Raw genomic sequence first — 12,295 nt, 5'->3', positions numbered from 1 at the left:
CAATGCACTGAATACAGAAGCAGAGAGAATCTATCTTTATTGAACCTGACATTAAATTTGCAAATGTGTAAAACAATGCCACTATTTTCTCTCTTTATTTTTTGGTTTTGGAAAATCTAGTAGTTTTTCATAAAACTATGTTACTTATGCTAACATGTAATTATTATTATTTTACAGTTAGGTAACTAAGATTTAAACATTTTCTCAGGGTCAGTTTCTAATATGGGAAATATTGCTAGCTATAACCTACATAAACTAAAGCTCTTTCGGGTCCTCAAGAACTCTTAAGAATGTAAAGAAGTCCTGGAACTAAAAAAACCTTGAAAATTGCTAAAATAGGCAAGTCTTTTTTAGTTTCTAAGAAGTTGAACCACTGATTTGAGGCTTGTGAGTACAAAGTTAGAATTTGAACCCAAGCCCATCTAACTTAAACACACATGCTTTTAACCAGCAGGCCTGACTATCCATTTTCAATTTGTTGGTGTGGGCCCAAGATGAGCTGGTCCATCCAGGTGTCAGTTCTATATAACCACATTTCTTATTTTGCTGCACATAAGATGGTTCTTTTTACCATGAGGATATATGTTCTTCACCTTCTTGAAAATAATTCTGCACAGAGGAGAAAGTAACATTCAGCTAGGTTGTCAAAAACCAGGCAACCGAAAACAGGTATATATAAGCACATACTAGCTTCTTCCCCCTCTCACCAAAGTAAACATAGAGGAAATATTGATAAATTCTTATTTCCTCCCACCCATGATGGCAATATATAAAGCAAATGCAAAAGTAGTAGGTTGACAATAACATAACATGGTCTCCTTCATAGGATCAATATCAGTAGCTAAAATGTCATAGGCTGTTGCCACCTCAAGAGAGGAGAAGCAATAGCCTGGGGTGTGTGTGTAGTAGTCACACCATAACTGTTAAGCTCTGCCTTTTGGGTTGAATGCACCAGCTGTTATTCCCCAATGCCCTAGTCTGCCTTGATTTTGTTCCCCTCAATTGGAGTCTGAATGATTGTAATGACCTATCCATTGCCTCTATAGAAAACGCTTCTGTTCTTGACTGTTGGTTGCCCTCTTGTGTTATGGGGCCTTGAGTTTGGTGTTAAAATTCATAAGAGGCATGGGGACATGTATCCTTAAAGCAGCCTTAGCATCAAAGGTATTTCTGTGAAAAGGGCCCTTCTCCATTACTACAGAACTGTTTATTTTTCCAATTAACGAAGGATAAGGTGGTTCACTGGGGAATTTTGGCTTGGAGTCCCAGAATTTAAATATGTATGTTCAGTGGGAGGCCAGAAAGACCTTAGATTAATCCAGTTCTTGCAACATCTGGGGCTTGGTTTGTGGTGGGGGTGACTAGTTTAAGTGCTGACTTTGGAAGGAGCCATTCTGTCCATGTTTGGAGCCATGGGCTCAGGTCACAGCTGCAGGCTTTGAATATTTCGTTGACCTGAATTCAGTTGACAAGGTGACAATATACACTTTGGCATGCCTTGGTATCTACTCTCATACCACTGTTTTATCTTTTCTCTCCTCTTCAGCCAGAAGCACCTCATATCTAACTTGATACTTTGCATACAGACTTTAAGATATAGTCTGTTTTTTGACTTAAGAAAGAATGAGCCCCAGGTGGGTCTTAGGAAGGCCAAGGAACCCCTCAGTGATCCATAATACACTCCTTTCAGGTTAGACTGAATGGTCTTTTTCTTCCTTCTCTCTGCTAGCTGAACTATGGAGTTTTAAAGAAAGTATATAGGTAGAAATTCTATAAATTGTGTAGCTCTGCTCTGGGAAATTTTCTGTGTCAGGAACGGGCACAAAAAATGTGGGAGAGTTTATCAGGAGCTGCTAAGATTACTGATGAAGGCAGAGTGAGCGACCACACTCTGAACACTTTTTATTTCCTTCTTTACCCTATGTCCTCCCTCCTCCAGTTTGGAAGTAGTGATGTTTCAAACTCTGCTAGGGTAGGGATGACCAGTGATCAACTGATCATGGGAGGAACTAGACTTTGTCTTGACCTTCAGCAGAGAGCCCCAATAAGAATTTTGAATTTTACCCTCAAATTCATGAAACAGAAATATTTATATCATTTAGTTATTTACAGAATTGTGTATGGTGAAGTGTTTCAGAGGAGATGCTTTTTTTCATTGTGGCATCAATACAGTTTATAACTGATAGCATCTAGTCCGTGATTTTGCCTCCTTCCTTCCATTTCCATTGATGTGAAGGAATGGTTTCTTAACAGAATGTGCCTGAAGGTCTTAACACTGCTGAACACACTGTAGTCTTCTTGGGGCCCATGCCACCTCTCCCCTGGGCATTGTGGAGTCTTGTTTACATAAGGAAACTCAAAGAAATAGAGGATGAGAAAAGCTTCTAGCTTCAAATTCAGTTTAGGTTTTGCACTACCATAAAATACCAACCACTGCCAGAAGGTGGCTTTCCATCTCAGCTCTGAGAATGCACAAATATATGGCGACTAGGCAAAAGTGTGAGTGGGAAGACTTGGTTTGCCTCCCAAGGCCCCTCGACTTCCCTGCAAGTGTCCTACTCACTTCTCTTCCTCATTTCACTTCATTTGTTTCCGCTGCCTTCAAGCCCATAAAGTCTTGATATTAGGTACAGTTGGGTTTTCAGCTCAGTGCCAATGAATTTATTTCAACATGTTAACTTTCCTCTGCATTTATCTTGTCTTTAATTATGAGAGGAAGGGTTCTATCCTTTTAAAGGCATTGTGGGGAGCCTAGGGGGTTTTGTGAACCCAGTAAGGAAACTTCTTCAGGAACTCTCTACCAAGAGAAACACCATCTGAAAATGCATAAGCTAACAAAGCTGAGTTTAGGACATCTGCTCTTGGCCCATTCTCATTAACCACCATGTCCCTGGAGACTGGTTTTCCTCCTAATATGGTGAAATATGCCAAAAGCAAGTAAATTCTCCTGTGGGATTTAAAGGATTTAACTGAATCACATGGAAAGTTACCAGATCTTTTCGATGATTTATGTGGTGGAGGCATGGTTCGATTTGGATGAACTTCTTGCTGTATCACAGGAAAAAGTAAAATATTCAATGCATACTCACCAAGTAGTTCTAAGGATCTTGCTTTGAAAAAAGTCAGTTTGTTTTAAAAGTTAGTTTTAAAATGTTTTTAAAGATTATATTTTTGAAGTAAGAGTTATCACATTGCCAATCTTTTTCTTTGATGCTGTAAATAAAGCTATTTTTTTCTTATCATATCATTTAATTGCTCATAAGTGAGAAAAAGTTGTGTAAGTTTGGTCTTAATCTAAGTCTTAACACATTGCATGGAAATGTGAAGTCTCATAAAATTTATACCAAACACTTAAAACACATTGAGATAAATTTTAGAAGCTGGAAACCACCTGGGAATGCTGGGTCCAAGACATGTGTCCTCATTTGGTAAAAAATCTACAGCATCTCTTAAAAGTTGAAGCTCTCTGCCACTTAGAAAGTCATCATTTCTCTTCTCAGCCCATTCTGAAATAGTGGAGCAGAAACAGATTCTTCTGGGTTCTAGTCACATCTCAGTGACTCTAGGAAAGTCCACAGAAAGTCCTCTTCTTAAACCATTTAAATACCACTTCCTATGAAGACCTCAGAAAGTGTGTGCTATTTTTCAACAACCGTGGCAAAATGTATTGCTAGAGAGAAAAAAAATATACAACTTAAGTCTAGCTCTTCAAGACATCTTCAACTGGACAGGCAAGAATTATCAAAGAATCTTACATTATAATAAAGAAAAGAATGTTCTGTTTTTAAAAAAACTAGGATGTGGGGGATCCAAATGGAATTCAGGTCACCGTGGTTAGGTTCTGCACTCCTGTATGTGCTGCATGTGTCAGATGCATTGGCAACGCTGTGAGATCACTCAATCTACCTGCTCTGTATGCTTTACTTAGCAATTCTCTACTGAGCAGAGTCCCTCACACCCACAAAACCATCAGTAGTCCAAGAAGGGTGTCTGGATGCTTCCTTCAGTAAGTGACTAATCCTCTTGGTTTAGAAATGTAGTTCTTAAAATCTTAGGTTTATAGTTCATTTTGAGAAACCGATTAAAGGCAAGAAGAAGGGAACATATATCTCATATACACATTGTATTTTGTACTCATTTCTGGAGTTCCAAGAACTTCAGGGTTAGAACATCACCATGGGAGAAATTACATTAGGTCTACTTAAAGAACATCCATGATAGGCAGCAAAAAAAAAAAAAAAAAAAAGAAGAAGAAGGATTCTGACCTTGGACAAGGATATAATTCCTTGTACTAGTGACCAGATGATTCAGCCCATCAGAATAACCATTGCCCTTGCTTTTTAGTGGTTTATAAAAAGGAGTAACAGGAAACGGCACTGCTGGGAGATTTTCAGAACTGGAAATAGTATTCAAATGGCTCCAGAAACAGATAAATACAATACAGACCAAATTCAAGTTTTAAATGCTATGTAAGCCAGGGAGGCAAAGGAGGGAATGCTGATTATTTGGGGGAGAAAGAGTGGGGAGTGGGATGGGAAGGTAATAGAAAGGGAAGGCCAGATGTTCAGTTGTCAACATCAGTGTTTCTGAAGCCAAGAATATATTGCTGACCCAGGCATGATAAAATGTGCAGGGATTTCCAGCAATGCAGAGTCAGCTGACTCGTTTAAGGAGGAAAACAACAATTTTAAAATAATAAAGTGAGGCTGTAAATATAATTTTCTTATCTGGGACTCTAGTTATTTATATCACAAAATGAAGAGCCACATAAAGATCTTGTTTCTCATCAGAACAAGCTTTAAGCCCAGAGACTGCCTTGACTTCATGAGGTTATCAGAAGAAAATGTGTGTTTTTATGTGATAGACTGACATGAATTTTATTTAAAAGCCAATCTGACATGAATCAAGATGCTATCAATTATATCAAAAACAATAGGAACCTTCATCTTACTGCTGTTATATGGCAGTACTGCTCTCCTTCCAAAAGCTGATGGGAATGATTTCTTTTGCTTTTCATTTGAGCCACTTTACAAGTTTGTTATTGTTGTTAGAATAAAATATTTTACCAGCAACACTGAGTGAGCTATATGTTGCCTGAATAATGTGACCTTTTATAGGTTTGGCTGCCTGATTGACACCATTTAAAAATTTGTGCTCTGCCCACTGTTGATTTGCCCTTGCAATTACCAAACTGAAGAAAAATGGCTTTTATTAGACATGAATCCAATTGAAACGTTGCAAGATTGGAATCATTTAATTTTGGGAGGTTGTGTTGCATCCAAAAGCCTTCTGTGGTTTGTGCACCCCAAGAATGATTTTCTATCCAAGTCATATTTGAATAAAGCAATGGATAACAACATGTCCTGTGTTTCCAAGAAACCTCATCTGGTGCAAGGCTGGGAGTTCATTATCTTCTCTTTTACTACCCTTCACAGTACAGGCTGGTAAGCAGTTTGTCTGAAAGCTGGTCTGCAGAAAAAAATTTTGTTGCTTTAACCAAGTCATATAACAGAATTTTCGATTCTATGTCAGGTATTAAAAATTACATTCTGAATAAGGATATTTTCTTTCTTGTCAAAATATACAGTTTGTATTTTTCAATACCCAAGAAGGAATAGATCATCTTCAGCAGAAATAATCCTGCTGGGGGACCTGGGTGGCTCAGTGGTTTAAGCCTCTGCCTTTCGCTCAGGTCATGATTTCAGGGTCCTGGGATAGAGTCCTGCATCTGGCTCTCTGCTCAGCAAGGAGCCTGCTGGCCCCTCCCTCTCTGCCTGCCTCTCTGCCTACCTGTGATCTTTCTCTCTGTCCAAAAATAAATAAATAAATAAATAAACTAAAAAAAAAGAAAGAAAGAATCCTGCTGGGTTTTTTGTTTGTTTGTTTTTCCCCTCTCTATTCAAGATAGACAAACATATTTCTGCGTTTTTCTTGGAAAGAATGATTTCATTAACAACAGGTTTTTTCCAGATACAACTTTGGTAACCTCAGTAAATACATGGTAACTTTGTGCTGTATCTCGTTACTGATGTGAACCTTTTACAGTAAAACAAAACAAAAAAACAATTTTCTAGGGCTAGGGCCCATTATTTCTGCACCTTAACCTGCCCTGCCTTTCTGCCAGACAAACGTAAGTCCTGTTCCAATCCTCTAAAACTGAAACACTTAACAAAAAAGTCAGTGATCATAGGGAACTTATACTGAGAAATAAAATGATTTTCAATAAAATCTGGTAAAAATCTGGTTTGTGCCAAGTAACGAAGGTGGCAGTGCTTTTATATTGTCTATAATCGACTTTAAAATATTTCAAAATGGACTTCAAGTTGATAAATACTTGTGTTAATTTCCTTCTGTACCTCAAGTTGGACTAGTTACTAACTGAAACTACCTAACCAGAGGTGGTTGGTTAACATCTAAAAAATTCTAATCAAGAGTCTCCAGGAAGTTAACACAGGGTGTGGTAGGCAGCTTCCCAGTATTTTTCCCTTTATACAACCTCCTCCCCTTAAATGTGGGCTGGACCAAACAGCTTGCTTGAACAAAGAGAAAGCAGTGAAGGGGATGAGATGTCACTCTGAGATTAGCTTAGCAAAGATTGTGACTTCCATTTCCCTGGCATTCTCTGTCTTTCTTCTAGGCTTGCTGGCGCTGATGAAGCCATTGCCATTTGGGAGAGGTGTACATGGCAAAGAAGTAAGGGTGGCCCCCAGACATAGAGAATCTGAGACGCTCAGTCTAAGAACCCACAGAGAAAGGAATCCTGCCAACCAGCATCTGCTTGAGCTAGGGAAACTAGCTGTTCCTTCCTGAGTTGACCTTTGATGTGAATAGGGACCCAGCCAACACCTGGATTGCAGCATATGAGAGGACCTGAAGCAGAGCACCCCACTGAATTGTGTCTGGAGTCCTGACACACCAAAACTAGGAGCTAATAAATGTCTGTGAAACCATCAAGTTTTGGGGTGATCTATTATACAGCAGTAGATAACTCATACTTCAAGGATCTTGTTTGAATCTGTACTAGATGATCTAACTATATACTTACAATTGAATTATGTCCCGATAAAGCTATAAATGTGGGCTAGAGCATTTGTCAAATACCATAAATAAAAGAAATGCATGTATATGTATCTATGAAAGGAGTAGTATATATAAAATGTATGAGTTGTCTAGAAATAATGTAGAGTATCTCTGCCTGTGTGTATAAGAGACATAAGAATATGGTAAGCTCAGAGCCCAGTACTCTTTTCGGTGGTACCTTAGACCTCGGATTCTTGTTCAGCCCTGGATTTGGCCATCACATGGAGGGATCATGTGGCTTGATTTGACTCAGGTTAGCTAAGATCTACTGTTAGAACACTGTGACCTTTGTCTCAAGTATAACCTTTAAGCAAACTACCTGTCAAGGAGTCTGAAGGTTGGAGTTGATAGTTTTCTGAGCTTGCAAGAGCAGATTCCAAGACCTCTTTATGCTTGCGTGTTAAATGGTGCTTGTTGGAGAGGCAGACTTCGGTCAGAGACTTATTTTCATTGTAATGTGTTGCTCCTGAGGGTATGAGAGATCTGTAGTTCTCACCTTTTTGTAATAGGCGCTAAAGAAATCAACCCAAACAAATGGATGACTGAATGACCAACTTGACTCTGGCCATTCTGTAACAGTGCTGATGTGCCAAGAGGTTAATGCATCAGACAACTGACTGACTCCCTTGCATGATAAACTGGCCCCTGTGTGTCCTTTAGAATTTTTCTTTGTTATGGCAAATAATTAGTTAAACTGGTCCTTCAGCAGAACCATCAGTTAATTTAAGCAAAATTAGGGAAATAGTGGTAGTTATTTTCTCACTCGGCAACCTTCCATGGCATCCTGTTTCCCCAAAACTAAGTCCACCTCCTTTGTCTTGAATGAAAGGTTCTTATAACTTCTTTTTTTCTACCATCTATCATATATTAAATTGGAAGACTTAAAAGTATATAGTTGTATTTTCTTGCTTCTCTGTCTTTGCTCTTTTAATTCTGTTTATCTGAATGATCTCCCCACCTATTAGCTTTGGACAAGTGGTGTTTATTTTATCTCAGGCTCTTGGATGCAAAGATAAAGTATGGTATGCCCATAAAAACGTATTGTTCGTTGTATGAGTTGGCCATATCAACAGGCAATTTTAATATAATTCAGTGAGTGATATGATAGGTTTCCTTGGATAGATTAAGTATAGCTGCCAATTCTTTGTGGCTCCTGCTAAAAAGTGGACTCTTCTTCCTAGCTCTTGAGCCTGGGCTATCCTTGTGTCTTGTTCTGACCTATTATTGAATGCAGTGGAAGTGACATCATGTCATTTCTGAATCTTGGTTTCCAGAGATACTACAAGTTTCTGCATTGCCTCTTGGAACGAACTGCCATATGGAGAAGCCCCGTTGAGCCTGCTGGAGAATGAGAGGCTATGTGTGTAGAACTGGGGAATCTCAGCGGATAGCAGCACTATCAGTCATGGGTGTTTTTTGTTTTTGTTTTTTAAATTTTTTGTATCTTGTAATGATTTGACATCTTAGGGGTTTCAGAGCTGGTGAGACACTGGCCCTTCCATGGCCACCGAATTCCTAGAGGTGGTGGTCAGCTTGCATGGAGCATGCCTTTCCCTTGTAGACCGCTTGATTCAATGCCAAGCCCCCACCTACCTGCTTATCTCATTCTCACACTCCAAGCCTGTATTTTCCCTGTCCTAAATCACTACAAGGGCAGCTATCAGATAGCTAGGGACAGCCCCCAGTCCCCAGAGCCTGTCGAAATTACTCAAATTTGCCGAGCCTAAATCCCAATAAAAGCCTTGGCACAGGCTTTCTTCTTGCTCCTGCTTTTGCTTTCTAACCAAAACCTGGTCCTTCCCCATGGAGCCCTGCATGGTGTGGCATGCCCCCTTCTCAGGTGAAATGTAAGTAGTAAAAATCTTCTTTCAATGGTATTAACCTTTCTGTGTCATGACTCAGTTATCAGCATAAATTAAAATCCTATAGGTACAAATTTTAGAACAAGCACCAACTGGCTGGGTTCTCCAGCTTCAGTCAAGCCTTCATATGGCTGCGGCCACAGGAATGGTCTCAGGAGAAGCCAGCAGAGCCACCTGCCTCGCTGAGTCCCATTCAGATTATTAAGTTATGAGAAACTAAGTATTAGTAGTATATAGAAAAAAAAATGTGCTATAGTGAAAAATGACATTGGGTGGGTATACTCTTTCAAGTTATCACATTCTGATTCCATGGGAGCTATTTCAGAACTCTGTAACTTGTTGACAACTGATCTCAATCCAGCATAATTCTTATCTATAGACATGCAAATGAGTTCTGCCCAGTGGATGGACCAGCTGCCCTTCCCCCCAAAAATTAATGTTATGTCCATTTTCATCATGATTTAAACATTCCTTTACCCCATATAGACTTATGTTTCTTTGTCTTCTCCTTTGAATCAGTATAACATTTACCTGTTTCCCTCATTTAATTCATGACTTAAATCTTTTAAATTTTTGAATTTTTTTCCATTTTTCATTTAAATTCAATTGATTAACATTGACTTAAATAAAATCTTAAACAATGCTCATTTTATATCTGTATGAGAGTTATGATTTAACCATATTCTGAAAATTATCCCTTACTATAACAAACATTAAGTTTTGAGGTATCGCAATAGATAAGCAAAAGCAGTAATAAATAACTGAATTGATTGCCGACATCCTGTTTGCTTATATTTCTTTGCTACCCATATGACTACTAGAAAATGCTATTTCTTTGTGACACAGATAATAAGCATTTGTATAGGAAAGCTTTGGGATCACAGCCCTATAATATTCCAACAAAAGGGAGGCAGTAGAGTAATGAGGTTAAGGGCTTTCACCATTTAATATGCTCGAGTTCCAACCCATACTTCACCTTGTGTCAGCTGCATAATAAGCTTGGGCATATTTGTTACTAACTCTGCGCCTTGTGAATCAAAGTCGTCCTTAAGGCATTGGATCATAATATGCACTAAATAAGATTGTCTAGTGAACATCTTTGGTTACCCACTTAACATCCACTTCCTCATTTCTGAACAGAGCCCCAGGTTAGTCTAGGGGTCCACATTATCTTCAGCTCCAGAGAAATGTCCAGACTGTGTAAATCAAAGAGTCCATGGCCTTTCCCCGGCATGTTCATTTGTTTAGAAGAGGGCGCAAGATGGAGTTGACCAGTCATACAAACAGGAAAGATATGTATCCCATGTTGGGAGAGAGCATTCTTTCCTTTTTTCCTTCTTTCCCCTGCTAAGTGTGAAGCAGGAGGTATATGAACACCTATTGCTAGAGGCAATCATCTTGTAACCAAAAGGCAAAACACACTTGGAATAGAGCTTCTGCTGACAGAAGAGCAGAAGGACCAAAGCTGTAAGCTTAAAGCTTGACCTACAGTCAGGGTTCAGTGCATAGGATCTAAGCAGCGACCTAGGTTCTATTGAGTTGGAGAGAAACCCTCATTTGAATCTGCACCAAAAGGACTCTGGAGTGTTAGCTGGCAAAGACTGGAAGAGCTACTCTATTTCCCGTAGATTGTGTAAGGAAAGTGAAGTTTTATCATCTGACCATCCCTAAATGATTGTTCCTCTCAAAACCAAAGCTCAAGTACAATTGGGACATTGGCCTCTGTATTCATTGCCTGTAGTCATAATTCATTTGTGTCAAAAATATAGTCTTTTTTTTTTTTTTGCCGAATTGTTGAAATTGCAATTTTTAAGAGTCTGGCAAAGAAGCATTTTCCCATCAGAGATAGCATTTTTACTGTGATTTTTGCCCATTACATTATAAAATAATAGTCAAAGTCTTGCTTCTGGTAATAGAGTATCCTTTGAGTATCTGCTAGCACTACCACAAAGCGACACTTCCAATTCAAGTCCTCTTTTTGGGATCCGATAACACAGTTGGAAATTTTTGCCGCTGGCTAACACTTAGCATATTAGATTTAAGCTTCCAAACATTCTTGAGTACAGTTTTGCCAAAATGCAGGCATGCACGCATACACACATGTACAGTGTTTTTATTTTTATTTTTTTGAGAAAACAAAAACAAGCACATGAAGGAGGAAGAAAGACACTCTTTGACAAGGCACAAAGTCTTGCTTTCTTCCAGCCTTTTAAAAGCAGCAGCCTACTTTCAAGGTGTGGGATAAGATGGGGGTTCATCTAAAGTTTTGTTTTTTTGCTGAAGTTTTGAACTATAGAAACCAGCTGGAAAATACTTAAATTTAGAAAAATGGCTAAAATTGCATGCTTTGGAGTCATAGGGCTGATTCTTACATGACTTGTTCAATGATGTATTCTATCTCCTAATGAGATAGTATTTGTACTTTCATTTGAGCAGGTTTTATCTCTTCTCAGTAGTATCCAGGAAAATCACCACAGTCACATGTCGCCTTGGGTTCTACAGTAGAATCTAATCTTTCTACCATCATTCAGTGACTAGAAAGTCAAAGTCCCAGTTAGGGTTAAATGTAAAATCCTGTCTGTTAATACAATTCATTAAGAGACAATTTGCCTATAATAGCTACTTAATGTGTCTGCAGTTTATTTTCACCATAGACAAAATCAATAGAGACAATCAATAAAAAGAATTATCACAAATTTCCTGACAACTCCACGGTGGCAGCAGCTGGGAAGCCACGGCAGAGGGGCGGGCTGCTTTGTTGGCCTGCACTTGGAGGAGGAATGTCTCGCATCTATTGGAAGACAGTCTAGACTGTTTATTTCATAGGGATAGCCTTTGGCTCCCCGAGAGAGTTGCTCACAGTTCCCTCTCCAGTGGGTCCACTACGCCAATACCTTGATCTCCTCCTATTTCCTGCCCTGGCTCTAAACCCATTCCTATGTGGAGATGGAATAGGCTGAGGCCTTGAGTCTGTATTGTTTTGATGTTCATTCTTGTCAGGCCCATCCAGGAAACTCTTCAGCCACCAGCTGCTAATTGAAGGTAAGGGAGGTTGCCTCATGGAATTACAGCAGAACAAACATACTCTTATTCCTGAATTCTCCATGTTGTTGAGGGGTTTTTTGTGTGTGTTTACCTATTTTATCCATGCTCAAACCATCTGAGTAATGACAACACATATAATACAATATAAATAGAACAAGAAGTCAAGATTCTAGAGTAGGACATAAGGAACTGTTTAACGGCTACAACTGAGTTACACAAAGGGACATTAAAAAACAAACAAACCAACCAACAAACCACCAAAACACAAAGCTTGCTGCATGGTTCTTGACTAAGAGGAAAAACACACC

General features: G+C 39.0%; 1 long non-coding RNA gene across 4 annotated transcripts in view; it reads left to right on the top strand.

The window, feature by feature from the left end:
• LOC309844677 overlaps positions 1-12,295 on the top strand; it is a 188,906-nt gene that overhangs the window by 158,751 nt on the left and 17,860 nt on the right. For 3 of the 4 annotated variants that reach the window (XR_014300813.1, XR_014300814.1, XR_014300815.1), the window contains one exon: positions 6,638-6,943. The exons of the other annotated variant lie outside the window; for it this stretch is intronic. This is a non-coding gene — a long non-coding RNA (uncharacterized lncRNA). Of the gene's footprint in view, positions 1-6,637; positions 6,944-12,295 lie in introns of those variants that run through there. 4 annotated transcript variants of the gene reach the window in all.

Source organism: Mustela nivalis, assembly GCF_964662115.1.
Source record: "Mustela nivalis genome assembly, chromosome: 12".
In the NCBI taxonomy this organism is placed as follows: Eukaryota; Metazoa; Chordata; class Mammalia; order Carnivora; family Mustelidae; genus Mustela; species Mustela nivalis.
The sequence above is the reverse complement of the archived record's forward strand: the minus strand, read 5'-3'. Positions and strand labels throughout refer to the sequence as shown.